We start from the raw sequence: 22,347 nt of genomic DNA on the forward strand, positions 1-22,347 counted from the left end.
TTCCTCTTTTAAATTCCAATAGATATGAAAAAAGCAAACATATTTTCTTTTTGTTATTGTTTTAAAAAGATGAAGGTTAATTTGTCTCACTTATATTAAATTCGAATTATTAAATAGCACTCTCGGTAACGGCCATATCACGCTGAAAACACCGGTTCTCGTCGGATCACCGAAGTTAAGCAGCGTCGAGCGCAGTCTGTACTTGGGAGGGAGACCACTTAGGAACACTGCGCGCTGTTGATTTTTTCACGTTTTTTTCCTCTTTTAAATTCCAATAGATATGAAAAAAGCAAACATATTTTCTTTTTGTTATTGTTTTAAAAAGATGAAGGTTAATTTGTCTCACTTAATTTAAATTCGAATTATTAAATAGCACTCTCGGCAACGGCCATATCACGCTGAAAACACCGGTTCTCGTCCGATCACTGAAGTTAAGCAGCGTCGAGCGCAGTCAGTACTTGGGAGGGAGACCACTTAGGAACACTGCGTGCCGTTGGCTTTTTCACTTTTTTTTTCTTTTAAATTCCTATAGATATGAAAAAAGCAAACATATTTTCTTTTTGTTATTGTTTTAAAAAGATGAAGGTCAATTTGTCTCACTTAATTTAAATTCGAATTATTATCTAGCACTCTCGGCAACGGCCATATCACGCTGAAAACACCGGTTCTCGTCGGATCACCGAAGTTTAGCAGCGTCGAGCGCAGTCAGTACTTGGGAGGGAGACCACTTAGGAACACTGCGCGCTGTTGGCTTTTTCACGTTTTTTTCCTCTTTTAAATTCCAAGAGATATGAAAAAAGCCAACATATTTTCTTTTTGTTATTGTTTTAAAAAGATGAAGGTTAATTTGTCTCACTTATATTAAATTCGAATTATTAAATAGCACTCTCGGTAACGGCCATATCACGCTGAAAACACCGGTTCTCGTCGGATCACCGAAGTTAAGCAGCGTCGAGCGCAGTCTGTACTTGGGAGGGAGACCACTTAGGAACACTGCGCGCTGTTGATTTTTTCACGTTTTTTTCCTCTTTTAAATTCCAATAGATATGAAAAAAGCAAACATATTTTCTTTTTGTTATTGTTTTAAAAAGATGAAGGTTAATTTGTCTCACTTAATTTAAATTCGAATTATTAAATAGCACTCTCGGCAACGGCCATATCACGCTGAAAACACCGGTTCTCGTCCGATCACTGAAGTTAAGCAGCGTCGAGCGCAGTCAGTACTTGGGAGGGAGACCACTTAGGAACACTGCGTGCCGTTGGCTTTTTCACTTTTTTTTTCTTTTAAATTCCTATAGATATGAAAAAAGCAAACATATTTTCTTTTTGTTATTGTTTTAAAAAGATGAAGGTCAATTTGTCTCACTTAATTTAAATTCGAATTATTATCTAGCACTCTCGGCAACGGCCATATCACGCTGAAAACACCGGTTCTCGTCGGATCACCGAAGTTTAGCAGCGTCGAGCGCAGTCAGTACTTGGGAGGGAGACCACTTAGGAACACTGCGCGCTGTTGGCTTTTTCACGTTTTTTTCCTCTTTTAAATTCCAAGAGATATGAAAAAAGCCAACATATTTTCTTTTTGTTATTGTTTTAAAAAGATGAAGGTTAATTTGTCTCACTTAATTTAAATTCGAATTATTAAATAGCACTCTCGGCAACGGCCATATCACGCTGAAAACACCGGTTCTCGTCCGATCACCGAAGTTAAGCAGCGTCGAGCGCAGTCAGTACTTGGGAGGGAGACCACTTAGGAACACTGCGTGCCGTTGGCTTTTTCACTTTTTTTTTTCTTTTAAATTCCTATTGATATGAAAAAAGCAAACATATTTTCTTTTTGTTATTGTTTTAAAAAGATGAAGGTCAATTTGTCTCACTTAATTTAAATTCGAATTATTATCTAGCACTCTCGGCAACGGCCATATCACGCTGAAAACACCGGTTCTCGTCGGATCACCGAAGTTTAGCAGCGTCGAGCGCAGTCAGTACTTGGGAGGGAGACCACTTAGGAACACTGCGCGCTGTTGGCTTTTTCACGTTTTTTTCCTCTTTTAAATTCCAAGAGATATGAAAAAAGCCAACATATTTTCTTTTTGTTATTGTTTTAAAAAGATGAAGGTTAATTTGTCTCACTTAATTTAAATTCGAATTATTAAATAGCACTCTCGGCAACGGCCATATCACGCTGAAAACACCGGTTCTCGTCCGATCACCGAAGTTAAGCAGCGTCGAGCGCAGTCAGTACTTGGGAGGGAGACCACTTAGGAACACTGCGTGCCGTTGGCTTTTTCACTTTTTTTTTTCTTTTAAATTCCTATAGATATGAAAAAAGCAAACATATTTTCTTTTTGTTATTGTTTTAAAAAGATGAAGGTCAATTTGTCTCACTTAATTTAAATTCGAATTATTATCCAGCATTCTCGGCAACGGCCATATCACGCTGAAAACACCGTTTCTCGTCGGATCACGGAAGTTAAGCAGCGTCGAGCGCAGTCAGTACTTGGGAGGGAGACCACTTAGGAACACTGCGTGCCGTTGGCTTTTTCACTTTTTTTCCTCTTTTAAATTCCAATAGATATGAAAAAAGCAAACATATTTTCTTTTTGTTATTGTTTTAAAAAGATGAAGGTTAATTTGTCTCACTTATATTAAATTCGAATTATTAAATAGCACTCTCGGTAACGGCCATATCACGCTGAAAACACCGGTTCTCGTCCGATCACCAAAGTTAAGCAGCGTCGAGCGCATACAGTACTTGGGAATACTGCGTGCCGTTGGCTTTTTCACTTTTGTTTCCTCTTTCAAATTCCACCAGATATGAAAAAAGCAAACATATCTTCTTTTTGTTATTGTTTTATAAAGATGAAAGTTAATTAAATTCGAATTATTAAATAGCACTCTCGGCAACGGCCATATCACGCTGAAAACACCGGTTCTCGTCTGATCACCGAAGTTAAGCAGCGTCGAGCGCAGTCAGTACTTGGGAGAGAGACCACTTAGGAACACTGCGTGCCGTTGGCTTTTTCACTTTTTTTTCCTCTTTTAAAATCCAATAGATATGAAAAAAGCAAACATATTTTCTTATTGTTATTGTTTTAAAAAGATGATGGTTAATTTGTTTCACTTAATTTAAATTCGAATTATTATCTAAAACTCTCGGCAACGGCCATATCACGCTGAAAACACCGGTTCTCGTCCGATCACCGAAGTTAAGCAGCGTCGAGCGCAGTCAGTACTTGGAAACTTTGCGTGCCGTTGGCTTTTTCACTTTTATTTCCTCTTTTAAATTCCATGAGATATGAAAAAAGCAAACATATCTTCTCTTTCTTATTGATTTATAAAGATGAAGGTTAATTAAATTCGAATTATTAAATAGCACTCTCGGCAACGGCCATATCACGCTGAAAACACCGGTTCTCGTCCGATAACCGAAGTTAAGCAGCGTCGAGCGCAGTCAGTACTTGGGAGGGAGAAAACTTAGGAACACTGCGCGCTGTTGGCTTTTTCACGTTTTTTTCTTCTTTTAAATTCCAATAGATACGAAAAAAGCCAACATATTTTCTTTTTGTTATTGTTTTAAAAAGATGAAGGTTAATTTGTCTCACTTAATTTAAATTCGAATTATTAAATACTCTCTCGGCAACGGCCATATCACGCTTAAAACACCGGTTCTCGTCTGATCATTGAAGTTAAGCAGCGTCGAGCGCAGTCAGTACTTGGGAGAGAGACCACTTAGGAACACTGCGTGCCGTTGGCTTTTTCACTTTTTTTTCCTCTTTTAAAATCCAATAGATATGAAAAAAGCAAACATATTTTCTTTTTGTTATTGTTTTAAAAAGATGAAGGTCAATTTGTCTCACTTAATTTAAATTCGAATTATTATCTAGCACTCTCGGCAACGGCCATATCACGCTGAAAACACCGGTTCTCGTCGGATCACCGAAGTTAAGCAGCGTCGAGCGCAGTCAGTACTTGGGAGGGAGACCACTTAGGAACACTGCGCGCTGTTGGCTTTTTCACGTTTTTTTCCTCATTTAAATTCCAATAGATATGAAAAAAGCAAACATATTTTCTTTTTGTTATTGTTTTAAAAAGATGAAGGTTAATTTGTCTCACTTAATTTAAATTCGAATTATTAAATAGCACTCTCGGCAACGGCCATATCACGCTGAAAACACCGGTTCTCGTCCGATCACTGAAGTTAAGAAGCGTCGAGCGCAGTCAGTACTTGGGAGGGAGACCACTTAGGAACACTGCGCGCTGTTGGCTTTTTCACGTTTTTTTCCTCTTTTAAATTCCAATAGATATGAAAAAAGCAAACATATTTTCTTTTTGTTATTGTTTTAAAAAGATGAAGGTTAATTTGTCTCACTTAATTTAAATTCGAATTATTAAATAGCACTCTCGGCAACGGCCATATCACGCTGAAAACACCGGTTCTCGTCCGATCACTGAAGTTAAGCAGCGTCGAGCGCAGTCAGTACTTGGGAGGGAGACCACTTAGGAACACTGCGTGCCGTTGGCTTTTTCACTTTTTTTTTCTTTTAAATTCCTATAGATATGAAAAAAGCAAACATATTTTCTTTTTGTTATTGTTTTAAAAAGATGAAGGTCAATTTGTCTCACTTAATTTAAATTCGAATTATTATCTAGCACTCTCGGCAACGGCCATATCACGCTGAAAACACCGGTTCTCGTCGGATCACCGAAGTTTAGCAGCGTCGAGCGCAGTCAGTACTTGGGAGGGAGACCACTTAGGAACACTGCGCGCTGTTGGCTTTTTCACGTTTTTTTCCTCTTTTAAATTCCAAGAGATATGAAAAAAGCCAACATATTTTCTTTTTGTTATTGTTTTAAAAAGATGAAGGTTAATTTGTCTCACTTAATTTAAATTCGAATTATTAAATAGCACTCTCGGCAACGGCCATATCACGCTGAAAACACCGGTTCTCGTCCGATCACCGAAGTTTAGCAGCGTCGAGCGCAGTCAGTACTTGGGAGGGAGACCACTTAGGAACACTGCGCGCTGTTGGCTTTTTCACGTTTTTTTCCTCTTTTAAATTCCAAGAGATATGAAAAAAGCCAACATATTTTCTTTTTGTTATTGTTTTAAAAAGATGAAGGTTAATTTGTCTCACTTAATTTAAATTCGAATTATTAAATAGCACTCTCGGCAACGGCCATATCACGCTGAAAACACCGGTTCTCGTCCGATCACCGAAGTTAAGCAGCGTCGAGCGCAGTCAGTACTTGGGAGGGAGACCACTTAGGAACACTGCGTGCCGTTGGCTTTTTCACTTTTTTTTTTCTTTTAAATTCCTATAGATATGAAAAAAGCAAACATATTTTCTTTTTGTTATTGTTTTAAAAAGATGAAGGTCAATTTGTCTCACTTAATTTAAATTCGAATTATTATCCAGCATTCTCGGCAACGGCCATATCACGCTGAAAACACCGTTTCTCGTCGGATCACGGAAGTTAAGCAGCGTCGAGCGCAGTCAGTACTTGGGAGGGAGACCACTTAGGAACACTGCGTGCCGTTGGCTTTTTCACTTTTTTTCCTCTTTTAAATTCCAATAGATATGAAAAAAGCAAACATATTTTCTTTTTGTTATTGTTTTAAAAAGATGAAGGTTAATTTGTCTCACTTATATTAAATTCGAATTATTAAATAGCACTCTCGGTAACGGCCATATCACGCTGAAAACACCGGTTCTCGTCCGATCACCAAAGTTAAGCAGCGTCGAGCGCATACAGTACTTGGGAATACTGCGTGCCGTTGGCTTTTTCACTTTTGTTTCCTCTTTCAAATTCCACCAGATATGAAAAAAGCAAACATATCTTCTTTTTGTTATTGTTTTATAAAGATGAAAGTTAATTAAATTCGAATTATTAAATAGCACTCTCGGCAACGGCCATATCACGCTGAAAACACCGGTTCTCGTCTGATCACCGAAGTTAAGCAGCGTCGAGCGCAGTCAGTACTTGGGAGAGAGACCACTTAGGAACACTGCGTGCCGTTGGCTTTTTCACTTTTTTTTCCTCTTTTAAAATCCAATAGATATGAAAAAAGCAAACATATTTTCTTATTGTTATTGTTTTAAAAAGATGATGGTTAATTTGTTTCACTTAATTTAAATTCGAATTATTATCTAAAACTCTCGGCAACGGCCATATCACGCTGAAAACACCGGTTCTCGTCCGATCACCGAAGTTAAGCAGCGTCGAGCGCAGTCAGTACTTGGAAACTTTGCGTGCCGTTGGCTTTTTCACTTTTATTTCCTCTTTTAAATTCCATGAGATATGAAAAAAGCAAACATATCTTCTCTTTCTTATTGATTTATAAAGATGAAGGTTAATTAAATTCGAATTATTAAATAGCACTCTCGGCAACGGCCATATCACGCTGAAAACACCGGTTCTCGTCCGATAACCGAAGTTAAGCAGCGTCGAGCGCAGTCAGTACTTGGGAGGGAGAAAACTTAGGAACACTGCGCGCTGTTGGCTTTTTCACGTTTTTTTCTTCTTTTAAATTCCAATAGATACGAAAAAAGCCAACATATTTTCTTTTTGTTATTGTTTTAAAAAGATGAAGGTTAATTTGTCTCACTTAATTTAAATTCGAATTATTAAATACTCTCTCGGCAACGGCCATATCACGCTTAAAACACCGGTTCTCGTCTGATCATTGAAGTTAAGCAGCGTCGAGCGCAGTCAGTACTTGGGAGAGAGACCACTTAGGAACACTGCGTGCCGTTGGCTTTTTCACTTTTTTTTCCTCTTTTAAAATCCAATAGATATGAAAAAAGCAAACATATTTTCTTTTTGTTATTGTTTTAAAAAGATGAAGGTCAATTTGTCTCACTTAATTTAAATTCGAATTATTATCTAGCACTCTCGGCAACGGCCATATCACGCTGAAAACACCGGTTCTCGTCGGATCACCGAAGTTAAGCAGCGTCGAGCGCAGTCAGTACTTGGGAGGGAGACCACTTAGGAACACTGCGCGCTGTTGGCTTTTTCACGTTTTTTTCCTCATTTAAATTCCAATAGATATGAAAAAAGCAAACATATTTTCTTTTTGTTATTGTTTTAAAAAGATGAAGGTTAATTTGTCTCACTTAATTTAAATTCGAATTATTAAATAGCACTCTCGGCAACGGCCATATCACGCTGAAAACACCGGTTCTCGTCCGATCACTGAAGTTAAGCAGCGTCGAGCGCAGTCAGTACTTGGGAGGGAGACCACTTAGGAACACTGCGCGCTGTTGGCTTTTTCACGTTTTTTTCCTCTTTTAAATTCCAATAGATATGAAAAAAGCAAACATATTTTCTTTTTGTTATTGTTTTAAAAAGATGAAGGTTAATTTGTCTCACTTAATTTAAATTCGAATTATTAAATAGCACTCTCGGCAACGGCCATATCACGCTGAAAACACCGGTTCTCGTCCGATCACTGAAGTTAAGCAGCGTCGAGCGCAGTCAGTACTTGGGAGGGAGACCACTTAGGAACACTGCGTGCCGTTGGCTTTTTCACTTTTTTTTTCTTTTAAATTCCTATAGATATGAAAAAAGCAAACATATTTTCTTTTTGTTATTGTTTTAAAAAGATGAAGGTCAATTTGTCTCACTTAATTTAAATTCGAATTATTATCTAGCACTCTCGGCAACGGCCATATCACGCTGAAAACACCGGTTCTCGTCGGATCACCGAAGTTTAGCAGCGTCGAGCGCAGTCAGTACTTGGGAGGGAGACCACTTAGGAACACTGCGCGCTGTTGGCTTTTTCACGTTTTTTTCCTCTTTTAAATTCCAAGAGATATGAAAAAAGCCAACATATTTTCTTTTTGTTATTGTTTTAAAAAGATGAAGGTTAATTTGTCTCACTTAATTTAAATTCGAATTATTAAATAGCACTCTCGGCAACGGCCATATCACGCTGAAAACACCGGTTCTCGTCCGATCACCGAAGTTAAGCAGCGTCGAGCGCAGTCAGTACTTGGGAGGGAGACCACTTAGGAACACTGCGTGCCGTTGGCTTTTTCACTTTTTTTTTTCTTTTAAATTCCTATAGATATGAAAAAAGCAAACATATTTTCTTTTTGTTATTGTTTTAAAAAGATGAAGGTCAATTTGTCTCACTTAATTTAAATTCGAATTATTATCCAGCATTCTCGGCAACGGCCATATCACGCTGAAAACACCGGTTCTCGTCGGATCACGGAAGTTAAGCAGCGTCGAGCGCAGTCAGTACTTGGGAGGGAGACCACTTAGGAAGACTGCGTGCCGTTGGCTTTTTCACTTTTTTTCCTCTTTTAAATTCCAATAGATATGAAAAAAGCAAACATATTTTCTTATTGTTATTGTTTTAAAAAGATGATGGTTAATTTGTTTCACTTAATTTAAATTCGAATTATTATCTAAAACTCTCGGCAACGGCCATATCACGCTGAAAACACCGGTTCTCGTCCGATCACCGAAGTTAAGCAGCGTCGAGCGCAGTCAGTACTTGGAAACTTTGCGTGCCGTTGGCTTTTTCACTTTTATTTCCTCTTTTAAATTCCATGAGATATGAAAAAAGCAAACATATCTTCTCTTTCTTATTGATTTATAAAGATGAAGGTTAATTAAATTCGAATTATTAAATAGCACTCTCGGCAACGGCCATATCACGCTGAAAACACCGGTTCTCGTCCGATCACTGAAGTTAATCAGCGTCGAGCGCAGTCAGTACTTGGGAGGGAGACCACTTAGGAACACTGCGTGCCGTTGGCTTTTTCACTTTTTTTTTTCTTTTAAATTCCTATAGATATGAAAAAAGCAAACATATTTTCTTTTTGTTATTGTTTTAAAAAGATGAAGGTCAATTTGTCTCACTTAATTTAAATTCGAATTATTATCTAGCACTCTCGGTAACGGCCATATCACGCTGAAAACACCGGTTCTCGTCGGATCACCGAAGTTTAGCAGCGTCGAGCGCAGTCAGTACTTGGGAGGGAGACCACTTAGGAACACTGCGCGCTGTTGGCTTTTTCACGTTTTTTTCCTCTTTTAAATTCCAAGAGATATGAAAAAAGCCAACATATTTTCTTTTTGTTATTGTTTTAAAAAGATGGTTAATTTGTCTCACTTAATTTAAATTCGAATTATTAAATAGCACTCTCGGCAACGGCCATATCACGCTGAAAACACCGGTTCTCGTCCGATCACCGAAGTTAAGCAGCGTCGAGCGCAGTCAGTACTTGGGAGGGAGACCACTTAGGAACACTGCGTGCCGTTGGCTTTTTCACTTTTTTTTTTCTTTTAAATTCCTATAGATATGAAAAAAGCAAACATATTTTCTTTTTGTTATTGTTTTAAAAAGATGAAGGTCAATTTGTCTCACTTAATTTAAATTCGAATTATTATCCAGCATTCTCGGCAACGGCCATATCACGCTGAAAACACCGGTTCTCGTCGGATCACGGAAGTTAAGCAGCGTCGAGCTCAGTCAGTACTTGGGAGGGAGACCACTTAGGAACACTGCGTGCCGTTGGCTTTTTCACTTTTTTTCCTCTTTTAAATTCCAATAGATATGAAAAAAGCAAACATATTTTCTTTTTGTTATTGTTTTAAAAAGATGAAGGTTAATTTGTCTCACTTAATTTAAATTCGAATTATTAAATAGCACTCTCGGCAACGGCCATATCACGCTGAAAACACCGGTTCTCGTCCGATCACCGAAGTTAAGCAGCGTCGAGCGCAGTCAGTACTTGGGAGGGAGACCACTTAGGAACACTGCGTGCCGTTGGCTTTTTCACTTTTTTTTTCTTTTAAATTCCTATAGATATGAAAAAAGCAAACATATTTTCTTATTGTTATTGTTTTAAAAAGATGATGGTTAATTTGTTTCACTTAATTTAAATTCGAATTATTATCTAAAACTCTCGGCAACGGCCATATCACGCTGAAAACACCGGTTCTCGTCCGATCACCGAAGTTAAGCAGCGTCGAGCGCAGTCAGTACTTGGAAACTTTGCGTGCCGTTGGCTTTTTCACTTTTATTTCCTCTTTTAAATTCCATGAGATATGAAAAAAGCAAACATATCTTCTCTTTCTTATTGATTTATAAAGATGAAGGTTAATTTAATTCGAATTATTAAATAGCACTCACGGCAACGGCCATATCACGCTGAAAACACCGGTTCTCGTCCGATCACCGAAGTTAAGCAGCGTCGAGCGCAGTCAGTACTTGGGAGGGAGACCACTTAGGAACACTGCGTGCCGTTGGCTTTTTCACTTTTTTTTCCTCTTTTAAATTCCAATAGATATGAAAAAAGCAAACATATTTTCTTTTTGTTATTGTTTTAAAAAGATGAAGGTTAATTTGTCTCACTTAATTTAAATTCGAATTATTAAATAGCACTCTCGGCAACGGCCATATCAAGCTGAAAACACCGGTTCTCGTCCGATCACCGAAGTTAAGCAGCGTCGAGCGCAGTCAGTACTTGGGAGGGAGACCACTTAGGAACACTGCGTGCCGTTGGCTTTTTCACTTTTTTTTCCTCTTTTCAATTCCTATAGATATGAAAAATGCAAACATATTTTCTTTTTGTTATTGTTTTAAAAAGATGAAGGTCAATTTGTCTCACTTAATTTAAATTCGAATTATTATCTAGCACTCTCGGCAACGGCCATATCACGCTGAATACACCGGTTCTCGTCGGATCACCGAAGTTAAGCAGCGTCGAGCGCAGTCAGTACTTGGGAGGGAGACCACTTAGGAACACTGCGCGCTGTTGGCTTTTTCACGTTTTTTTCCTCTTTTAAATTCCAATAGATATGAAAAAAGCAAACATATTTTCTTTTTGTTATTGTTTTAAAAAGATGAAGGTTAATTTGTCTCACTTAATTTAAATTCGAATTATTAAATAGCACTCTCGGCAACGGCCATATCACGCTGAAAACACCGGTTCTCGTCCGATCACTGAAGTTAAGCAGCGTCGAGCGCAGTCAGTACTTGGGAGGGAGACCACTTAGGAACACTGCGTGCCGTTGGCTTTTTCACTTTTTTTTTTCTTTTAAATTCCTATAGATATGAAAAAAGCAAACATATTTTCTTTTTGTTATTGTTTTAAAAAGATGAAGGTCAATTTGTCTCACTTAATTTAAATTCGAATTATTATCTAGCACTCTCGGCAACGGCCATATCACGCTGAAAACACCGGTTCTCGTCGGATCACCGAAGTTTAGCAGCGTCGAGCGCAGTCAGTACTTGGGAGGGAGACCACTTAGGAACACTGCGCGCTGTTGGCTTTTTCACGTTTTTTTCCTCTTTTAAATTCCAAGAGATATGAAAAAAAGCCAACATATTTTCTTTTTGTTATTGTTTTAAAAAGATGAAGGTTAATTTGTCTCACTTAATTTAAATTCGAATTATTAAATAGCACTCTCGGCAACGGCCATATCACGCTGAAAACACCGGTTCTCGTCCGATCACCGAAGTTAAGCAGCGTCGAGCGCAGTCAGTACTTGGGAGGGAGACCACTTAGGAACACTGCGTGCCGTTGGCTTTTTCACTTTTTTTTTCTCTTTTAAATTCCTATAGATATGAAAAAAGCAAACATATTTTCTTTTTGTTATTGTTTTAAAAAGATGAAGGTCAATTTGTCTCACTTAATTTAAATTCGAATTATTATCCAGCATTCTCGGCAACGGCCATATCACGCTGAAAACACCGGTTCTCGTCGGATCACGGAAGTTAAGCAGCGTCGAGCGCAGTCAGTACTTGGGAGGGAGACCACTTAGGAACACTGCGTGCCGTTGGCTTTTTCACTTTTTTTCCTCTTTTAAATTCCAAGAGATATGAAAAAAGCCAACATATTTTCTTTTTGTTATTGTTTTAAAAAGATGAAGGTTAATTTGTCTCACTTAATTTAAATTCGAATTATTAAATAGCACTCTCGGTAACGGCCATATCACGCTGAAAACACCGGTTCTCGTCCGATCACCGAAGTTAAGCAGCGTCGAGCGCATACAGTACTTGGGAATACTGCGTGCCGTTGGCTTTTTCACTTTTGTTTCCTCTTTCAAATTCCACCAGATATGAAAAAAGCAAACATATCTTCTTTTTGTTATTGTTTTATAAAGATGAAAGTTAATTAAATTCGAATTATTAAATAGCACTCTCGGCAACGGCCATATCACGCTGAAAACACCGGTTCTCGTCTGATCACCGAAGTTAAGCAGCGTCGAGCGCAGTCAGTACTTGGGAGAGAGACCACTTAGGAACACTGCGTGCCGTTGGCTTTTTCACTTTTTTTTCCTCTTTTAAAATCCAATAGATATGAAAAAAGCAAACATATTTTCTTATTGTTATTGTTTTAAAAAGATGATGGTTAATTTGTTTCACTTAATTTAAATTCGAATTATTATCTAAAACTCTCGGCAACGGCCATATCACGCTGAAAACACCGGTTCTCGTCCGATCACCGAAGTTAAGCAGCGTCGAGCGCAGTCAGTACTTGGAAACTTTGCGTGCCGTTGGCTTTTTCACTTTTATTTCCTCTTTTAAATTCCATGAGATATGAAAAAAGCAAACATATCTTCTCTTTCTTATTGATTTATAAAGATGAAGGTTAATTTAATTCGAATTATTAAATAGCACTCACGGCAACGGCCATATCACGCTGAAAACACCGGTTCTCGTCCGATCACCGAAGTTAAGCAGCGTCGAGCGCAGTCAGTACTTGGGAGGGAGACCACTTAGGAACACTGCGTGCCGTTGGCTTTTTCACTTTTTTTTCCTCTTTTAAATTCCAATAGATATGAAAAAAGCAAACATATTTTCTTTTTGTTATTGTTTTAAAAAGATGAAGGTTAATTTGTCTCACTTAATTTAAATTCGAATTATTAAATAGCACTCTCGGCAACGGCCATATCAAGCTGAAAACACCGGTTCTCGTCCGATCACCGAAGTTAAGCAGCGTCGAGCGCAGTCAGTACTTGGGAGGGAGACCACTTAGGAACACTGCGTGCCGTTGGCTTTTTCACTTTTTTTTCCTCTTTTCAATTCCTATAGATATGAAAAATGCAAACATATTTTCTTTTTGTTATTGTTTTAAAAAGATGAAGGTCAATTTGTCTCACTTAATTTAAATTCGAATTATTATCTAGCACTCTCGGCAACGGCCATATCACGCTGAAAACACCGGTTCTCGTCGGATCACCGAAGTTAAGCAGCGTCGAGCGCAGTCAGTACTTGGGAGGGAGACCACTTAGGAACACTGCGCGCTGTTGGCTTTTTCACGTTTTTTTCCTCTTTTAAATTCCAATAGATATGAAAAAAGCAAACATATTTTCTTTTTGTTATTGTTTTAAAAAGATGAAGGTTAATTTGTCTCACTTAATTTAAATTCGAATTATTAAATAACACTCTCGGCAACGGCCATATCACGCTGAAAACACCGGTTCTCGTCCGATCACTGAAGTTAAGCAGCGTCGAGCGCAGTCAGTACTTGGGAGGGAGACCACTTAGGAACACTGCGTACCGTTGGCTTTTTCACTTTTTTTTTCTTTTAAATTCCTATAGATATGAAAAAAGCAAACATATTTTCTTTTTGTTATTGTTTTAAAAAGATGGTCAATTTGTCTCACTTAATTTAAATTCGAATTATTATCTAGCACTCTCGGCAACGGCCATATCACGCTGAAAACACCGGTTCTCGTCGGATCACCGAAGTTTAGCAGCGTCGAGCGCAGTCAGTACTTGGGAGGGAGACCACTTAGGAACACTGCGCGCTGTTGGCTTTTTCACGTTTTTTTCCTCTTTTAAATTCCAAGAGATATGAAAAAAGCCAACATATTTTCTTTTTGTTATTGTTTTAAAAAGATGAAGGTTAATTTGTCTCACTTAATTTAAATTCGAATTATTAAATAGCACTCTCGGCAACGGCCATATCACGCTGAAAACACCGGTTCTCGTCCGATCACCGAAGTTAAGCAGCGTCGAGCGCAGTCAGTACTTGGGAGGGAGACCACTTAGGAACACTGCGTGCCGTTGGCTTTTTCACTTTTTTTTTTCTTTTAAATTCCTATAGATATGAAAAAAGCAAACATATTTTCTTTTTGTTATTGTTTTAAAAAGATGAAGGTCAATTTGTCTCACTTAATTTAAATTCGAATTATTATCCAGCATTCTCGGCAACGGCCATATCACGCTGAAAACACCGGTTCTCGTCGGATCACGGAAGTTAAGCAGCGTCGAGCGCAGTCAGTACTTGGGAGGGAGACCACTTAGGAACACTGCGTGCCGTTGGCTTTTTCACTTTTTTTCCTCTTTTAAATTCCAATAGATATGAAAAAAGCAAACATATTTTCTTTTTGTTATTGTTTTAAAAAGATGAAGGTTAATTTGTCTCACTTAATTTAAATTCGAATTATTAAATAGCACTCTCGGCAACGGCCATATCACGCTGAAAACACCGGTTCTCGTCCGATCACCGAAGTTAAGCAGCGTCGAGCGCAGTCAGTACTTGGGAGGGAGACCACTTAGGAACACTGCGTGCCGTTGGCTTTTTCACTTTTTTTTTTCTTTTAAATTCCTATAGATATGAAAAAAGCAAACATATTTTCTTTTTGTTATTGTTTTAAAAAGATGAAGGTCAATTTGTCTCACTTAATTTAAATTCGAATTATTATCCAGCATTCTCGGCAACGGCCGTATCACGCTGAAAACACCGGTTCTCGTCGGATCACGGAAGTTAAGCAGCGTCGAGCGCAGTCAGTACTTGGGAGGGAGACCACTTAGGAACACTGCGTGCCGTTGGCTTTTTCACTTTTTTTCCTCTTTTAAATTAAAATAGATATGAAAAAAGCAAACATATTTTCTTTTTGTTATTGTTTTAAAAAGATGAAGGTTAATTTGTCTCACTTATATTAAATTCGAATTATTAAATAGCACTCTCGGTAACGGCCATATCACGCTGAAAACACCGGTTCTCGTCCGATCACCGAAGTTAAGCAGCGTCGAGCGCATACAGTACTTGGGAATACTGCGTGCCGTTGGCTTTTTCACTTTTGTTTCCTCTTTCAAATTCCACCAGATATGAAAAAAGAAAACATATCTTCTTTTTGTTATTGTTTTATAAAGATGAAAGTTAATTAAATTCGAATTATTAAATAGCACTCTCGGCAACGGCCATATCACGCTGAAAACACCGGTTCTCGTCTGATCACCGAAGTTAAGCAGCGTCGAGCGCAGTCAGTACTTGGGAGAGAGACCACTTAGGAACACTGCGTGCCGTTGGCTTTTTCACTTTTTTTTTTCTTTTAAATTCCTATAGATATGAAAAAAGCAAACATATTTTCTTTTTGTTATTGTTTTAAAAAGATGAAGGTCAATTTGTCTCACTTAATTTAAATTCGAATTATTATCTAGCACTCTCGGCAACGGCCATATCACGCTGAAAACACCGGTTCTCGTCGGATCACCGAAGTTTAGCAGCGTCGAGCGCAGTCAGTACTTGGGAGGGAGACCACTTAGGAACACTGCGCGCTGTTGGCTTTTTCACGTTTTTTTCCTCTTTTAAATTCCAAGAGATATGAAAAAAGCCAACATATTTTCTTTTTGTTATTGTTTTAAAAAGATGAAGGTTAATTTGTCTCACTTAATTTAAATTCGAATTATTATCTAGCACTCTCGGCAACGGCCATATCACGCTGAAAACACCGGTTCTCGTCGGATCACCGAAGTTAAGCAGCGTCGAGCGCAGTCAGTACTTGGGAGGGAGACCACTTAGGAACACTGCGCGCTGTTGGCTTTTTCACGTTTTTTTCCTCTTTTAAATTCCAATAGATATGAAAAAAGCAAACATATTTTCTTTTTGTTATTGTTTTAAAAAGATGAAGGTTAATTTGTCTCACTTAATTTAAATTCGAATTATTAAATAACACTCTCGGCAACGGCCATATCACGCTGAAAACACCGGTTCTCGTCCGATCACTGAAGTTAAGCAGCGTCGAGCGCAGTCAGTACTTGGGAGGGAGACCACTTAGGAACACTGCGTACCGTTGGCTTTTTCACTTTTTTTTTCTTTTAAATTCCTATAGATATGAAAAAAGCAAACATATTTTCTTTTTGTTATTGTTTTAAAAAGATGGTCAATTTGTCTCACTTAATTTAAATTCGAATTATTATCTAGCACTCTCGGCAACGGCCATATCACGCTGAAAACACCGGTTCTCGTCGGATCACCGAAGTTTAGCAGCGTCGAGCGCAGTCAGTACTTGGGAGGGAGACCACTTAGGAACACTGCGCGCTGTTGGCTTTTTCACGTTTTTTTCCTCTTTTAAATTCCAAGAGATATGAAAAAAGCCAACATATTTTCTTTTTGTTATTGTTTTAAAAAGATGAAGGTTAATTTGTCTCACTTAATTTAAATTCGAATTATTAAATAGCACTCTCGGCAACGGCCATATCACGCTGAAAACACCGGTTCTCGTCCGATCACCGAAGTTAAGCAGCGTCGAGCGCAGTCAGTACTTGGGAGGGAGACCACTTAGGAACACTGCGTGCCGTTGGCTTTTTCACTTTTTTTTTTCTTTTAAATTCCTATAGATATGAAAAAAGCAAACATATTTTCTTTTTGTTATTGTTTTAAAAAGATGAAGGTCAATTTGTCTCACTTAATTTAAATTCGAATTATTATCCAGCATTCTCGGCAACGGCCATATCACGCTGAAAACACCGGTTCTCGTCGGATCACGGAAGTTAAGCAGCGTCGAGCGCAGTCAGTACTTGGGAGGGAGACCACTTAGGAACACTGCGTGCCGTTGGCTTTTTCACTTTTTTTCCTCTTTTAAATTCCAATAGATATGAAAAAAGCAAACATATTTTCTTTTTGTTATTGTTTTAAAAAGATGAAGGTTAATTTGTCTCACTTAATTTAAATTCGAATTATTAAATAGCACTCTCGGCAACGGCCATATCACGCTGAAAACACCGGTTCTCGTCCGATCACCGAAGTTAAGCAGCGTCGAGCGCAGTCAGTACTTGGGAGGGAGACCACTTAGGAACACTGCGTGCCGTTGGCTTTTTCACTTTTTTTTTTCTTTTAAATTCCTATAGATATGAAAAAAGCAAACATATTTTCTTTTTGTTATTGTTTTAAAAAGATGAAGGTCAATTTGTCTCACTTAATTTAAATTCGAATTATTATCCAGCATTCTCGGCAACGGCCGTATCACGCTGAAAACACCGGTTCTCGTCGGATCACGGAAGTTAAGCAGCGTCGAGCGCAGTCAGTACTTGGGAGGGAGACCACTTAGGAACACTGCGTGCCGTTGGCTTTTTCACTTTTTTTCCTCTTTTAAATTAAAATAGATATGAAAAAAGCAAACATATTTTCTTTTTGTTATTGTTTTAAAAAGATGAAGGTTAATTTGTCTCACTTATATTAAATTCGAATTATTAAATAGCACTCTCGGTAACGGCCATATCACGCTGAAAACACCGGTTCTCGTCCGATCACCGAAGTTAAGCAGCGTCGAGCGCATACAGTACTTGGGAATACTGCGTGCCGTTGGCTTTTTCACTTTTGTTTCCTCTTTCAAATTCCACCAGATATGAAAAAAGAAAACATATCTTCTTTTTGTTATTGTTTTATAAAGATGAAAGTTAATTAAATTCGAATTATTAAATAGCACTCTCGGCAACGGCCATATCACGCTGAAAACACCGGTTCTCGTCTGATCACCGAAGTTAAGCAGCGTCGAGCGCAGTCAGTACTTGGGAGAGAGACCACTTAGGAACACTGCGTGCCGTTGGCTTTTTCACTTTTTTTTTTCTTTTAAATTCCTATAGATATGAAAAAAGCAAACATATTTTCTTTTTGTTATTGTTTTAAAAAGATGAAGGTCAATTTGTCTCACTTAATTTAAATTCGAATTATTATCTAGCACTCTCGGCAACGGCCATATCACGCTGAAAACACCGGTTCTCGTCGGATCACCGAAGTTTAGCAGCGTCGAGCGCAGTCAGTACTTGGGAGGGAGACCACTTAGGAACACTGCGCGCTGTTGGCTTTTTCACGTTTTTTTCCTCTTTTAAATTCCAAGAGATATGAAAAAAGCCAACATATTTTCTTTTTGTTATTGTTTTAAAAAGATGAAGGTTAATTTGTCTCACTTAATTTAAATTCGAATTATTATCCAGCATTCTCGGCAACGGCCATATCACGCTGAAAACACCGGTTCTCGTCGGATCACGGAAGTTAAGCAGCGTCGAGCGCAGTCAGTACTTGGGAGGGAGACCACTTAGGAACACTGCGTGCCGTTGGCTTTTTCACTTTTTTTCCTCTTTTAAATTCCAATAGATATGAAAAAAGCAAACATATTTTCTTTTTGTTATTGTTTTAAAAAGATGAAGGTTAATTTGTCTCACTTAATTTAAATTCGAATTATTAAATAGCACTCTCGGCAACGGCCATATCACGCTGACAACACCGGTTCTCGTCCGATCACCGAAGTTAAGCAGCGTCGAGCGCAGTCAGTACTTGGGAGGGAGACCACTTAGGAACACTGCGTGCCGTTGGCTTTTTCACTTTTTTTTTTCTTTTAAATTCCTATAGATATGAAAAAAGCAAACATATTTTCTTTTTGTTATTGTTTTAAAAAGATGAAGGTCAATTTGTCTCACTTAATTTAAATTCGAATTATTATCCAGCATTCTCGGCAACGGCCATATCACGCTGAAAACACCGGTTCTCGTCGGATCACGGAAGTTAAGCTGCGTCGAGCGCAGTCAGTACTTGGGAGGGAGACCACTTAGGAACACTGCGCGCTGTTGGCTTTTTCACGTTTTTTTCCTCTTTTAAATTCCAAGAGATATGAAAAAAGCCAACATATTTTCTTTTTGTTATTGTTTTAAAAAGATGAAGGTTAATTTGTCTCACTTAATTTAAATTCGAATTATTAAATAGCACTCTCGGCAACGGCCATATCACGCTGAAAACACCGGTTCTCGTCCGATCACCGAAGTTAAGCAGCGTCGAGCGCAGTCAGTACTTGGGAGGGAGACCACTTAGGAACACTGCGTGCCGTTGGCTTTTTCACTTTTTTTTTTCTTTTAAATTCCTATAGATATGAAAAAAGCAAACATATTTTCTTTTTGTTATTGTTTTAAAAAGATGAAGGTCAATTTGTCTCACTTAATTTAAATTCGAATTATTATCCAGCATTCTCGGCAACGGCCATATCACGCTGAAAACACCGGTTCTCGTCGGATCACGGAAGTTAAGCAGCGTCGAGCGCAGTCAGTACTTGGGAGGGAGACCACTTAGGAACACTGCGTGCCGTTGGCTTTTTCACTTTTTTTCCTCTTTTAAATTCCAATAGATATGAAAAAAGCAAACATATTTTCTTTTTGTTATTGTTTTAAAAAGATGAAGGTTAATTTGTCTCACTTAATTTAAATTCGAATTATTAAATAGCACTCTCGGCAACGGCCATATCACGCTGACAACACCGGTTCTCGTCCGATCACCGAAGTTAAGCAGCGTCGAGCGCAGTCAGTACTTGGGAGGGAGACCACTTAGGAACACTGCGTGCCGTTGGCTTTTTCACTTTTTTTTTTCTTTTAAATTCCTATAGATATGAAAAAAGCAAACATATTTTCTTTTTGTTATTGTTTTAAAAAGATGAAGGTCAATTTGTCTCACTTAATTTAAATTCGAATTATTATCCAGCATTCTCGGCAACGGCCATATCACGCTGAAAACACCGGTTCTCGTCGGATCACGGAAGTTAAGCTGCGTCGAGCGCAGTCAGTACTTGGGAGGGAGACCACTTAGGAACACTGCGTGCCGTTGGCTTTTTCACTTTTTTTCCTCTTTTAAATTCCAATAGATATGAAAAAAGCAAACATATTTTCTTTTTGTTATTGTTTTAAAAAGATGAAGGTTAATTTGTCTCACTTATATTAAATTCGAATTATTAAATAGCACTCTCGGTAACGGCCATATCACGCTGAAAACACCGGTTCTCGTCCGATCACCGAAGTTAAGCAGCGTCGAGCGCATACAGTACTTGGGAATACTGCGTGCCGTTGGCTTTTTCACTTTTGTTTCCTCTTTCAAATTCCACCAGATATGAAAAAAGCAAACATATCTTCTTTTTGTTATTGTTTTATAAAGATGAAAGTTAATTAAATTCGAATTATTAAATAGCACTCTCGGCAACGGCCATATCACGCTGAAAACACCGGTTCTCGTCTGATCACCGAAGTTAAGCAGCGTCGAGCGCAGTCAGTACTTGGGAGAGAGACCACTTAGGAACACTGCGTGCCGTTGGCTTTTTCACTTTTTTTTCCTCTTTTAAAATCCAATAGATATGAAAAAAGCAAACATATTTTCTTATTGTTATTGTTTTAAAAAGATGATGGTTAATTTGTTTCACTTAATTTAAATTCGAATTATTATCTAAAACTCTCGGCAACGGCCATATCACGCTGAAAACACCGGTTCTCGTCCGATCACCGAAGTTAAGCAGCGTCGAGCGCAGTCAGTACTTGGAAACTTTGCGTGCCGTTGGCTTTTTCACTTTTATTTCCTCTTTTAAATTCCATGAGATATGAAAAAAGCAAACATATCTTCTCTTTCTTATTGATTTATAAAGATGAAGGTTAATTAAATTCGAATTATTAAATAGCACTCACGGCAACGGCCATATCACGCTGAAAACACCGGTTCTCGTCCGATCACCGAAGTTAAGCAGCGTCGAGCGCAGTCAGTACTTGGGAGGGAGACCACATAGGAACACTGCGTGCCGTTGGCTTTTTCACTTTTTTTTCCTCTTTTAAATTCCAATAGATATGAAAAAAGCAAACATATTTTCTTTTTGTTATTGTTTTAAAAAGATGAAGGTTAATTTGTCTCACTTAATTTAAATTCGAATTATTAAATAGCACTCTCGGCAACGGCCATATCAAGCTGAAAACACCGGTTCTCGTCCGATCACCGAAGTTAAGCAGCGTCGAGCGCAGTCAGTACTTGGGAGGGAGACCACTTAGGAACACTGCGTGCCGTTGGCTTTTTCACTTTTTTTTCCTCTTTTCAATTCCTATAGATATGAAAAATGCAAACATATTTTCTTTTTGTTATTGTTTTAAAAAGATGAAGGTCAATTTGTCTCACTTAATTTAAATTCGAATTATTATCTAGCACTCTCGGCAACGGCCATATCACGCTGAAAACACCGGTTCTCGTCGGATCACCGAAGTTAAGCAGCGTCGAGCGCAGTCAGTACTTGGGAGGGAGACCACTTAGGAACACTGCGCGCTGTTGGCTTTTTCACGTTTTTTTCTTCTTTTAAATTCCAATAGATATGAAAAAAGCCAACATATTTTCTTTTTGTTATTGTTTAAAAAAGATGATGGTTAATTTGTTTCACTTAATTTAAATTCGAATTATTATCTAAAACTCTCGGCAACGGCCATATCACGCTGAAAACACCGGTTCTCGTCCGATCACCGAAGTTAAGCAGCGTCGAGCGCAGTCAGTACTTGGAAACTTTGCGTGCCGTTGGCTTTTTCACTTTTATTTCCTCTTTTAAATTCCATGAGATATGAAAAAAGCAAACATATCTTCTCTTTCTTATTGATTTATAAAGATGAAGGTTAATTAAATTCGAATTATTAAATAGCACTCACGGCAACGGCCATATCACGCTGAAAACACCGGTTCTCGTCCGATCACCGAAGTTAAGCAGCGTCGAGCGCAGTCAGTACTTGGGAGGGAGACCACTTAGGAACACTGCGTGCCGTTGGCTTTTTCACTTTTTTTTCCTCTTTTAAATTCCAATAGATATGAAAAAAGCAAACATATTTTCTTTTTGTTATTGTTTTAAAAAGATGAAGGTTAATTTGTCTCACTTAATTTAAATTCGAATTATTAAATAGCACTCTCGGCAACGGCCATATCAAGCTGAAAACACCGGTTCTCGTCCGATCACCGAAGTTAAGCAGCGTCGAGCGCAGTCAGTACTTGGGAGGGAGACCACTTAGGAACACTGCGTGCCGTTGGCTTTTTCACTTTTTTTTCCTCTTTTCAATTCCTATAGATATGAAAAATGCAAACATATTTTCTTTTTGTTATTGTTTTAAAAAGATGAAGGTCAATTTGTCTCACTTAATTTAAATTCGAATTATTATCTAGCACTCTCGGCAACGGCCATATCACGCTGAAAACACCGGTTCTCGTCGGATCACCGAAGTTAAGCAGCGTCGAGCGCAGTCAGTACTTGGGAGGGAGACCACTTAGGAACACTGCGCGCTGTTGGCTTTTTCACGTTTTTTTCCTCTTTTAAATTCCA

The 22,347-nt window shown here is 38.3% G+C and overlaps 30 non-coding genes and 59 pseudogenes across 30 annotated transcripts; all 89 read left to right on the forward strand.

Moving 5' to 3' along the window:
• The first annotated feature begins 124 nt into the window (after nucleotides 1-124).
• LOC149600605 (5S ribosomal RNA) lies at nucleotides 125-243 on the forward strand (annotated as a pseudogene).
• A 137-nt stretch (nucleotides 244-380) lies between these two features.
• On the forward strand, nucleotides 381-499 carry LOC149600606 (5S ribosomal RNA). The gene has a single exon (XR_016379172.1). It is a non-coding gene; the product is annotated as a 5S ribosomal RNA (ribosomal RNA).
• Nucleotides 500-634: 135 nt separating this feature from the next.
• LOC149600607 (5S ribosomal RNA) lies at nucleotides 635-753 on the forward strand (annotated as a pseudogene).
• A 137-nt stretch (nucleotides 754-890) lies between these two features.
• LOC149600608 (5S ribosomal RNA) lies at nucleotides 891-1,009 on the forward strand (annotated as a pseudogene).
• Nucleotides 1,010-1,146: 137 nt separating this feature from the next.
• Nucleotides 1,147-1,265, forward strand: LOC149600609 (5S ribosomal RNA). Its single transcript, XR_016379173.1, has one exon. It is a non-coding gene; the product is annotated as a 5S ribosomal RNA (ribosomal RNA).
• Nucleotides 1,266-1,400: 135 nt separating this feature from the next.
• Nucleotides 1,401-1,519, forward strand: LOC149600610 (5S ribosomal RNA; annotated as a pseudogene).
• Nucleotides 1,520-1,656: 137 nt separating this feature from the next.
• LOC149600611 (5S ribosomal RNA) lies at nucleotides 1,657-1,775 on the forward strand. The gene has a single exon (XR_016378959.1). It is a non-coding gene; the product is annotated as a 5S ribosomal RNA (ribosomal RNA).
• Nucleotides 1,776-1,911: 136 nt separating this feature from the next.
• Nucleotides 1,912-2,030, forward strand: LOC149600612 (5S ribosomal RNA; annotated as a pseudogene).
• Nucleotides 2,031-2,167: 137 nt separating this feature from the next.
• On the forward strand, nucleotides 2,168-2,286 carry LOC149600613 (5S ribosomal RNA). Its single transcript, XR_016378960.1, has one exon. It is a non-coding gene; the product is annotated as a 5S ribosomal RNA (ribosomal RNA).
• A 136-nt stretch (nucleotides 2,287-2,422) lies between these two features.
• On the forward strand, nucleotides 2,423-2,541 carry LOC149600614 (5S ribosomal RNA; annotated as a pseudogene).
• A 136-nt stretch (nucleotides 2,542-2,677) lies between these two features.
• Nucleotides 2,678-2,780, forward strand: LOC149600615 (5S ribosomal RNA; annotated as a pseudogene).
• Nucleotides 2,781-2,902: 122 nt separating this feature from the next.
• On the forward strand, nucleotides 2,903-3,021 carry LOC149600616 (5S ribosomal RNA; annotated as a pseudogene).
• Nucleotides 3,022-3,158: 137 nt separating this feature from the next.
• On the forward strand, nucleotides 3,159-3,261 carry LOC149600617 (5S ribosomal RNA; annotated as a pseudogene).
• A 122-nt stretch (nucleotides 3,262-3,383) lies between these two features.
• On the forward strand, nucleotides 3,384-3,502 carry LOC149600618 (5S ribosomal RNA; annotated as a pseudogene).
• Nucleotides 3,503-3,638: 136 nt separating this feature from the next.
• LOC149600619 (5S ribosomal RNA) lies at nucleotides 3,639-3,757 on the forward strand (annotated as a pseudogene).
• Nucleotides 3,758-3,894: 137 nt separating this feature from the next.
• On the forward strand, nucleotides 3,895-4,013 carry LOC149600620 (5S ribosomal RNA; annotated as a pseudogene).
• Nucleotides 4,014-4,150: 137 nt separating this feature from the next.
• On the forward strand, nucleotides 4,151-4,269 carry LOC149600621 (5S ribosomal RNA; annotated as a pseudogene).
• A 137-nt stretch (nucleotides 4,270-4,406) lies between these two features.
• On the forward strand, nucleotides 4,407-4,525 carry LOC149600622 (5S ribosomal RNA). The gene has a single exon (XR_016379174.1). It is a non-coding gene; the product is annotated as a 5S ribosomal RNA (ribosomal RNA).
• Nucleotides 4,526-4,660: 135 nt separating this feature from the next.
• Nucleotides 4,661-4,779, forward strand: LOC149600623 (5S ribosomal RNA; annotated as a pseudogene).
• A 137-nt stretch (nucleotides 4,780-4,916) lies between these two features.
• LOC149600624 (5S ribosomal RNA) lies at nucleotides 4,917-5,035 on the forward strand (annotated as a pseudogene).
• Nucleotides 5,036-5,172: 137 nt separating this feature from the next.
• Nucleotides 5,173-5,291, forward strand: LOC149600625 (5S ribosomal RNA). The gene has a single exon (XR_016378961.1). It is a non-coding gene; the product is annotated as a 5S ribosomal RNA (ribosomal RNA).
• Nucleotides 5,292-5,427: 136 nt separating this feature from the next.
• Nucleotides 5,428-5,546, forward strand: LOC149600626 (5S ribosomal RNA; annotated as a pseudogene).
• A 136-nt stretch (nucleotides 5,547-5,682) lies between these two features.
• On the forward strand, nucleotides 5,683-5,785 carry LOC149600627 (5S ribosomal RNA; annotated as a pseudogene).
• A 122-nt stretch (nucleotides 5,786-5,907) lies between these two features.
• Nucleotides 5,908-6,026, forward strand: LOC149600628 (5S ribosomal RNA; annotated as a pseudogene).
• A 137-nt stretch (nucleotides 6,027-6,163) lies between these two features.
• Nucleotides 6,164-6,266, forward strand: LOC149600629 (5S ribosomal RNA; annotated as a pseudogene).
• A 122-nt stretch (nucleotides 6,267-6,388) lies between these two features.
• On the forward strand, nucleotides 6,389-6,507 carry LOC149600630 (5S ribosomal RNA; annotated as a pseudogene).
• Nucleotides 6,508-6,643: 136 nt separating this feature from the next.
• Nucleotides 6,644-6,762, forward strand: LOC149600631 (5S ribosomal RNA; annotated as a pseudogene).
• Nucleotides 6,763-6,899: 137 nt separating this feature from the next.
• Nucleotides 6,900-7,018, forward strand: LOC149600632 (5S ribosomal RNA; annotated as a pseudogene).
• A 137-nt stretch (nucleotides 7,019-7,155) lies between these two features.
• Nucleotides 7,156-7,274, forward strand: LOC149600633 (5S ribosomal RNA; annotated as a pseudogene).
• Nucleotides 7,275-7,411: 137 nt separating this feature from the next.
• On the forward strand, nucleotides 7,412-7,530 carry LOC149600634 (5S ribosomal RNA). The gene has a single exon (XR_016379175.1). It is a non-coding gene; the product is annotated as a 5S ribosomal RNA (ribosomal RNA).
• A 135-nt stretch (nucleotides 7,531-7,665) lies between these two features.
• On the forward strand, nucleotides 7,666-7,784 carry LOC149600635 (5S ribosomal RNA; annotated as a pseudogene).
• A 137-nt stretch (nucleotides 7,785-7,921) lies between these two features.
• LOC149600636 (5S ribosomal RNA) lies at nucleotides 7,922-8,040 on the forward strand. The gene has a single exon (XR_016378962.1). It is a non-coding gene; the product is annotated as a 5S ribosomal RNA (ribosomal RNA).
• Nucleotides 8,041-8,176: 136 nt separating this feature from the next.
• On the forward strand, nucleotides 8,177-8,295 carry LOC149600637 (5S ribosomal RNA; annotated as a pseudogene).
• A 136-nt stretch (nucleotides 8,296-8,431) lies between these two features.
• LOC149600638 (5S ribosomal RNA) lies at nucleotides 8,432-8,534 on the forward strand (annotated as a pseudogene).
• A 122-nt stretch (nucleotides 8,535-8,656) lies between these two features.
• LOC149600639 (5S ribosomal RNA) lies at nucleotides 8,657-8,775 on the forward strand. The gene has a single exon (XR_016378758.1). It is a non-coding gene; the product is annotated as a 5S ribosomal RNA (ribosomal RNA).
• Nucleotides 8,776-8,911: 136 nt separating this feature from the next.
• Nucleotides 8,912-9,030, forward strand: LOC149600640 (5S ribosomal RNA; annotated as a pseudogene).
• Nucleotides 9,031-9,164: 134 nt separating this feature from the next.
• Nucleotides 9,165-9,283, forward strand: LOC149600641 (5S ribosomal RNA). Its single transcript, XR_016378963.1, has one exon. It is a non-coding gene; the product is annotated as a 5S ribosomal RNA (ribosomal RNA).
• A 136-nt stretch (nucleotides 9,284-9,419) lies between these two features.
• LOC149600642 (5S ribosomal RNA) lies at nucleotides 9,420-9,538 on the forward strand (annotated as a pseudogene).
• Nucleotides 9,539-9,674: 136 nt separating this feature from the next.
• On the forward strand, nucleotides 9,675-9,793 carry LOC149600643 (5S ribosomal RNA). The gene has a single exon (XR_016378964.1). It is a non-coding gene; the product is annotated as a 5S ribosomal RNA (ribosomal RNA).
• Nucleotides 9,794-9,928: 135 nt separating this feature from the next.
• On the forward strand, nucleotides 9,929-10,031 carry LOC149600644 (5S ribosomal RNA; annotated as a pseudogene).
• Nucleotides 10,032-10,153: 122 nt separating this feature from the next.
• LOC149600645 (5S ribosomal RNA) lies at nucleotides 10,154-10,272 on the forward strand. Its single transcript, XR_016378965.1, has one exon. It is a non-coding gene; the product is annotated as a 5S ribosomal RNA (ribosomal RNA).
• A 137-nt stretch (nucleotides 10,273-10,409) lies between these two features.
• Nucleotides 10,410-10,528, forward strand: LOC149600646 (5S ribosomal RNA). The gene has a single exon (XR_016378243.1). It is a non-coding gene; the product is annotated as a 5S ribosomal RNA (ribosomal RNA).
• Nucleotides 10,529-10,665: 137 nt separating this feature from the next.
• Nucleotides 10,666-10,784, forward strand: LOC149600647 (5S ribosomal RNA; annotated as a pseudogene).
• A 137-nt stretch (nucleotides 10,785-10,921) lies between these two features.
• On the forward strand, nucleotides 10,922-11,040 carry LOC149600648 (5S ribosomal RNA). Its single transcript, XR_016379176.1, has one exon. It is a non-coding gene; the product is annotated as a 5S ribosomal RNA (ribosomal RNA).
• Nucleotides 11,041-11,176: 136 nt separating this feature from the next.
• On the forward strand, nucleotides 11,177-11,295 carry LOC149600649 (5S ribosomal RNA; annotated as a pseudogene).
• Nucleotides 11,296-11,433: 138 nt separating this feature from the next.
• LOC149600650 (5S ribosomal RNA) lies at nucleotides 11,434-11,552 on the forward strand. The gene has a single exon (XR_016378967.1). It is a non-coding gene; the product is annotated as a 5S ribosomal RNA (ribosomal RNA).
• A 137-nt stretch (nucleotides 11,553-11,689) lies between these two features.
• Nucleotides 11,690-11,808, forward strand: LOC149600651 (5S ribosomal RNA; annotated as a pseudogene).
• A 136-nt stretch (nucleotides 11,809-11,944) lies between these two features.
• LOC149600652 (5S ribosomal RNA) lies at nucleotides 11,945-12,047 on the forward strand (annotated as a pseudogene).
• A 122-nt stretch (nucleotides 12,048-12,169) lies between these two features.
• LOC149600653 (5S ribosomal RNA) lies at nucleotides 12,170-12,288 on the forward strand (annotated as a pseudogene).
• A 137-nt stretch (nucleotides 12,289-12,425) lies between these two features.
• Nucleotides 12,426-12,528, forward strand: LOC149600654 (5S ribosomal RNA; annotated as a pseudogene).
• A 122-nt stretch (nucleotides 12,529-12,650) lies between these two features.
• Nucleotides 12,651-12,769, forward strand: LOC149600655 (5S ribosomal RNA). Its single transcript, XR_016378968.1, has one exon. It is a non-coding gene; the product is annotated as a 5S ribosomal RNA (ribosomal RNA).
• A 137-nt stretch (nucleotides 12,770-12,906) lies between these two features.
• Nucleotides 12,907-13,025, forward strand: LOC149600656 (5S ribosomal RNA). The gene has a single exon (XR_016378244.1). It is a non-coding gene; the product is annotated as a 5S ribosomal RNA (ribosomal RNA).
• A 137-nt stretch (nucleotides 13,026-13,162) lies between these two features.
• LOC149600657 (5S ribosomal RNA) lies at nucleotides 13,163-13,281 on the forward strand (annotated as a pseudogene).
• Nucleotides 13,282-13,418: 137 nt separating this feature from the next.
• On the forward strand, nucleotides 13,419-13,537 carry LOC149600658 (5S ribosomal RNA). Its single transcript, XR_016378628.1, has one exon. It is a non-coding gene; the product is annotated as a 5S ribosomal RNA (ribosomal RNA).
• Nucleotides 13,538-13,669: 132 nt separating this feature from the next.
• LOC149600659 (5S ribosomal RNA) lies at nucleotides 13,670-13,788 on the forward strand (annotated as a pseudogene).
• A 137-nt stretch (nucleotides 13,789-13,925) lies between these two features.
• On the forward strand, nucleotides 13,926-14,044 carry LOC149600660 (5S ribosomal RNA). The gene has a single exon (XR_016378969.1). It is a non-coding gene; the product is annotated as a 5S ribosomal RNA (ribosomal RNA).
• Nucleotides 14,045-14,180: 136 nt separating this feature from the next.
• LOC149600661 (5S ribosomal RNA) lies at nucleotides 14,181-14,299 on the forward strand (annotated as a pseudogene).
• Nucleotides 14,300-14,435: 136 nt separating this feature from the next.
• LOC149600662 (5S ribosomal RNA) lies at nucleotides 14,436-14,554 on the forward strand. Its single transcript, XR_016378970.1, has one exon. It is a non-coding gene; the product is annotated as a 5S ribosomal RNA (ribosomal RNA).
• A 136-nt stretch (nucleotides 14,555-14,690) lies between these two features.
• LOC149600663 (5S ribosomal RNA) lies at nucleotides 14,691-14,809 on the forward strand (annotated as a pseudogene).
• A 136-nt stretch (nucleotides 14,810-14,945) lies between these two features.
• LOC149600664 (5S ribosomal RNA) lies at nucleotides 14,946-15,048 on the forward strand (annotated as a pseudogene).
• A 122-nt stretch (nucleotides 15,049-15,170) lies between these two features.
• On the forward strand, nucleotides 15,171-15,289 carry LOC149600665 (5S ribosomal RNA; annotated as a pseudogene).
• A 136-nt stretch (nucleotides 15,290-15,425) lies between these two features.
• On the forward strand, nucleotides 15,426-15,544 carry LOC149600666 (5S ribosomal RNA; annotated as a pseudogene).
• A 137-nt stretch (nucleotides 15,545-15,681) lies between these two features.
• On the forward strand, nucleotides 15,682-15,800 carry LOC149600667 (5S ribosomal RNA; annotated as a pseudogene).
• Nucleotides 15,801-15,937: 137 nt separating this feature from the next.
• Nucleotides 15,938-16,056, forward strand: LOC149600668 (5S ribosomal RNA). The gene has a single exon (XR_016378629.1). It is a non-coding gene; the product is annotated as a 5S ribosomal RNA (ribosomal RNA).
• A 132-nt stretch (nucleotides 16,057-16,188) lies between these two features.
• LOC149600669 (5S ribosomal RNA) lies at nucleotides 16,189-16,307 on the forward strand (annotated as a pseudogene).
• Nucleotides 16,308-16,444: 137 nt separating this feature from the next.
• LOC149600670 (5S ribosomal RNA) lies at nucleotides 16,445-16,563 on the forward strand. Its single transcript, XR_016378971.1, has one exon. It is a non-coding gene; the product is annotated as a 5S ribosomal RNA (ribosomal RNA).
• A 136-nt stretch (nucleotides 16,564-16,699) lies between these two features.
• LOC149600671 (5S ribosomal RNA) lies at nucleotides 16,700-16,818 on the forward strand (annotated as a pseudogene).
• Nucleotides 16,819-16,954: 136 nt separating this feature from the next.
• Nucleotides 16,955-17,073, forward strand: LOC149600672 (5S ribosomal RNA). Its single transcript, XR_016378972.1, has one exon. It is a non-coding gene; the product is annotated as a 5S ribosomal RNA (ribosomal RNA).
• A 136-nt stretch (nucleotides 17,074-17,209) lies between these two features.
• Nucleotides 17,210-17,328, forward strand: LOC149600673 (5S ribosomal RNA; annotated as a pseudogene).
• Nucleotides 17,329-17,464: 136 nt separating this feature from the next.
• On the forward strand, nucleotides 17,465-17,567 carry LOC149600674 (5S ribosomal RNA; annotated as a pseudogene).
• Nucleotides 17,568-17,689: 122 nt separating this feature from the next.
• LOC149600675 (5S ribosomal RNA) lies at nucleotides 17,690-17,808 on the forward strand (annotated as a pseudogene).
• A 136-nt stretch (nucleotides 17,809-17,944) lies between these two features.
• Nucleotides 17,945-18,063, forward strand: LOC149600676 (5S ribosomal RNA; annotated as a pseudogene).
• Nucleotides 18,064-18,200: 137 nt separating this feature from the next.
• LOC149600677 (5S ribosomal RNA) lies at nucleotides 18,201-18,319 on the forward strand (annotated as a pseudogene).
• A 136-nt stretch (nucleotides 18,320-18,455) lies between these two features.
• Nucleotides 18,456-18,574, forward strand: LOC149600678 (5S ribosomal RNA). The gene has a single exon (XR_016379125.1). It is a non-coding gene; the product is annotated as a 5S ribosomal RNA (ribosomal RNA).
• A 136-nt stretch (nucleotides 18,575-18,710) lies between these two features.
• Nucleotides 18,711-18,829, forward strand: LOC149600679 (5S ribosomal RNA; annotated as a pseudogene).
• Nucleotides 18,830-18,966: 137 nt separating this feature from the next.
• On the forward strand, nucleotides 18,967-19,085 carry LOC149600680 (5S ribosomal RNA). The gene has a single exon (XR_016378973.1). It is a non-coding gene; the product is annotated as a 5S ribosomal RNA (ribosomal RNA).
• Nucleotides 19,086-19,221: 136 nt separating this feature from the next.
• On the forward strand, nucleotides 19,222-19,340 carry LOC149600681 (5S ribosomal RNA; annotated as a pseudogene).
• Nucleotides 19,341-19,476: 136 nt separating this feature from the next.
• On the forward strand, nucleotides 19,477-19,595 carry LOC149600682 (5S ribosomal RNA). The gene has a single exon (XR_016379126.1). It is a non-coding gene; the product is annotated as a 5S ribosomal RNA (ribosomal RNA).
• Nucleotides 19,596-19,731: 136 nt separating this feature from the next.
• Nucleotides 19,732-19,850, forward strand: LOC149600683 (5S ribosomal RNA; annotated as a pseudogene).
• Nucleotides 19,851-19,986: 136 nt separating this feature from the next.
• On the forward strand, nucleotides 19,987-20,089 carry LOC149600684 (5S ribosomal RNA; annotated as a pseudogene).
• A 122-nt stretch (nucleotides 20,090-20,211) lies between these two features.
• Nucleotides 20,212-20,330, forward strand: LOC149600685 (5S ribosomal RNA; annotated as a pseudogene).
• Nucleotides 20,331-20,467: 137 nt separating this feature from the next.
• LOC149600686 (5S ribosomal RNA) lies at nucleotides 20,468-20,570 on the forward strand (annotated as a pseudogene).
• A 122-nt stretch (nucleotides 20,571-20,692) lies between these two features.
• On the forward strand, nucleotides 20,693-20,811 carry LOC149600687 (5S ribosomal RNA). Its single transcript, XR_016378798.1, has one exon. It is a non-coding gene; the product is annotated as a 5S ribosomal RNA (ribosomal RNA).
• A 137-nt stretch (nucleotides 20,812-20,948) lies between these two features.
• On the forward strand, nucleotides 20,949-21,067 carry LOC149600688 (5S ribosomal RNA). Its single transcript, XR_016378245.1, has one exon. It is a non-coding gene; the product is annotated as a 5S ribosomal RNA (ribosomal RNA).
• A 137-nt stretch (nucleotides 21,068-21,204) lies between these two features.
• On the forward strand, nucleotides 21,205-21,323 carry LOC149600689 (5S ribosomal RNA; annotated as a pseudogene).
• A 137-nt stretch (nucleotides 21,324-21,460) lies between these two features.
• Nucleotides 21,461-21,563, forward strand: LOC149600690 (5S ribosomal RNA; annotated as a pseudogene).
• Nucleotides 21,564-21,685: 122 nt separating this feature from the next.
• Nucleotides 21,686-21,804, forward strand: LOC149600691 (5S ribosomal RNA). The gene has a single exon (XR_016378974.1). It is a non-coding gene; the product is annotated as a 5S ribosomal RNA (ribosomal RNA).
• Nucleotides 21,805-21,941: 137 nt separating this feature from the next.
• Nucleotides 21,942-22,060, forward strand: LOC149600692 (5S ribosomal RNA). The gene has a single exon (XR_016378246.1). It is a non-coding gene; the product is annotated as a 5S ribosomal RNA (ribosomal RNA).
• A 137-nt stretch (nucleotides 22,061-22,197) lies between these two features.
• Nucleotides 22,198-22,316, forward strand: LOC149600693 (5S ribosomal RNA; annotated as a pseudogene).
• The last annotated feature ends 31 nt before the right edge of the window (nucleotides 22,317-22,347 follow it).

The sequence above is a fragment of the Phalangium opilio genome, unplaced genomic scaffold (genome assembly GCF_054372755.1).
Source record: "Phalangium opilio isolate 3A_F unplaced genomic scaffold, DU_Popi_V2 ptg000360l_1, whole genome shotgun sequence".
Classification (NCBI taxonomy): domain Eukaryota; kingdom Metazoa; phylum Arthropoda; class Arachnida; order Opiliones; family Phalangiidae; genus Phalangium; species Phalangium opilio.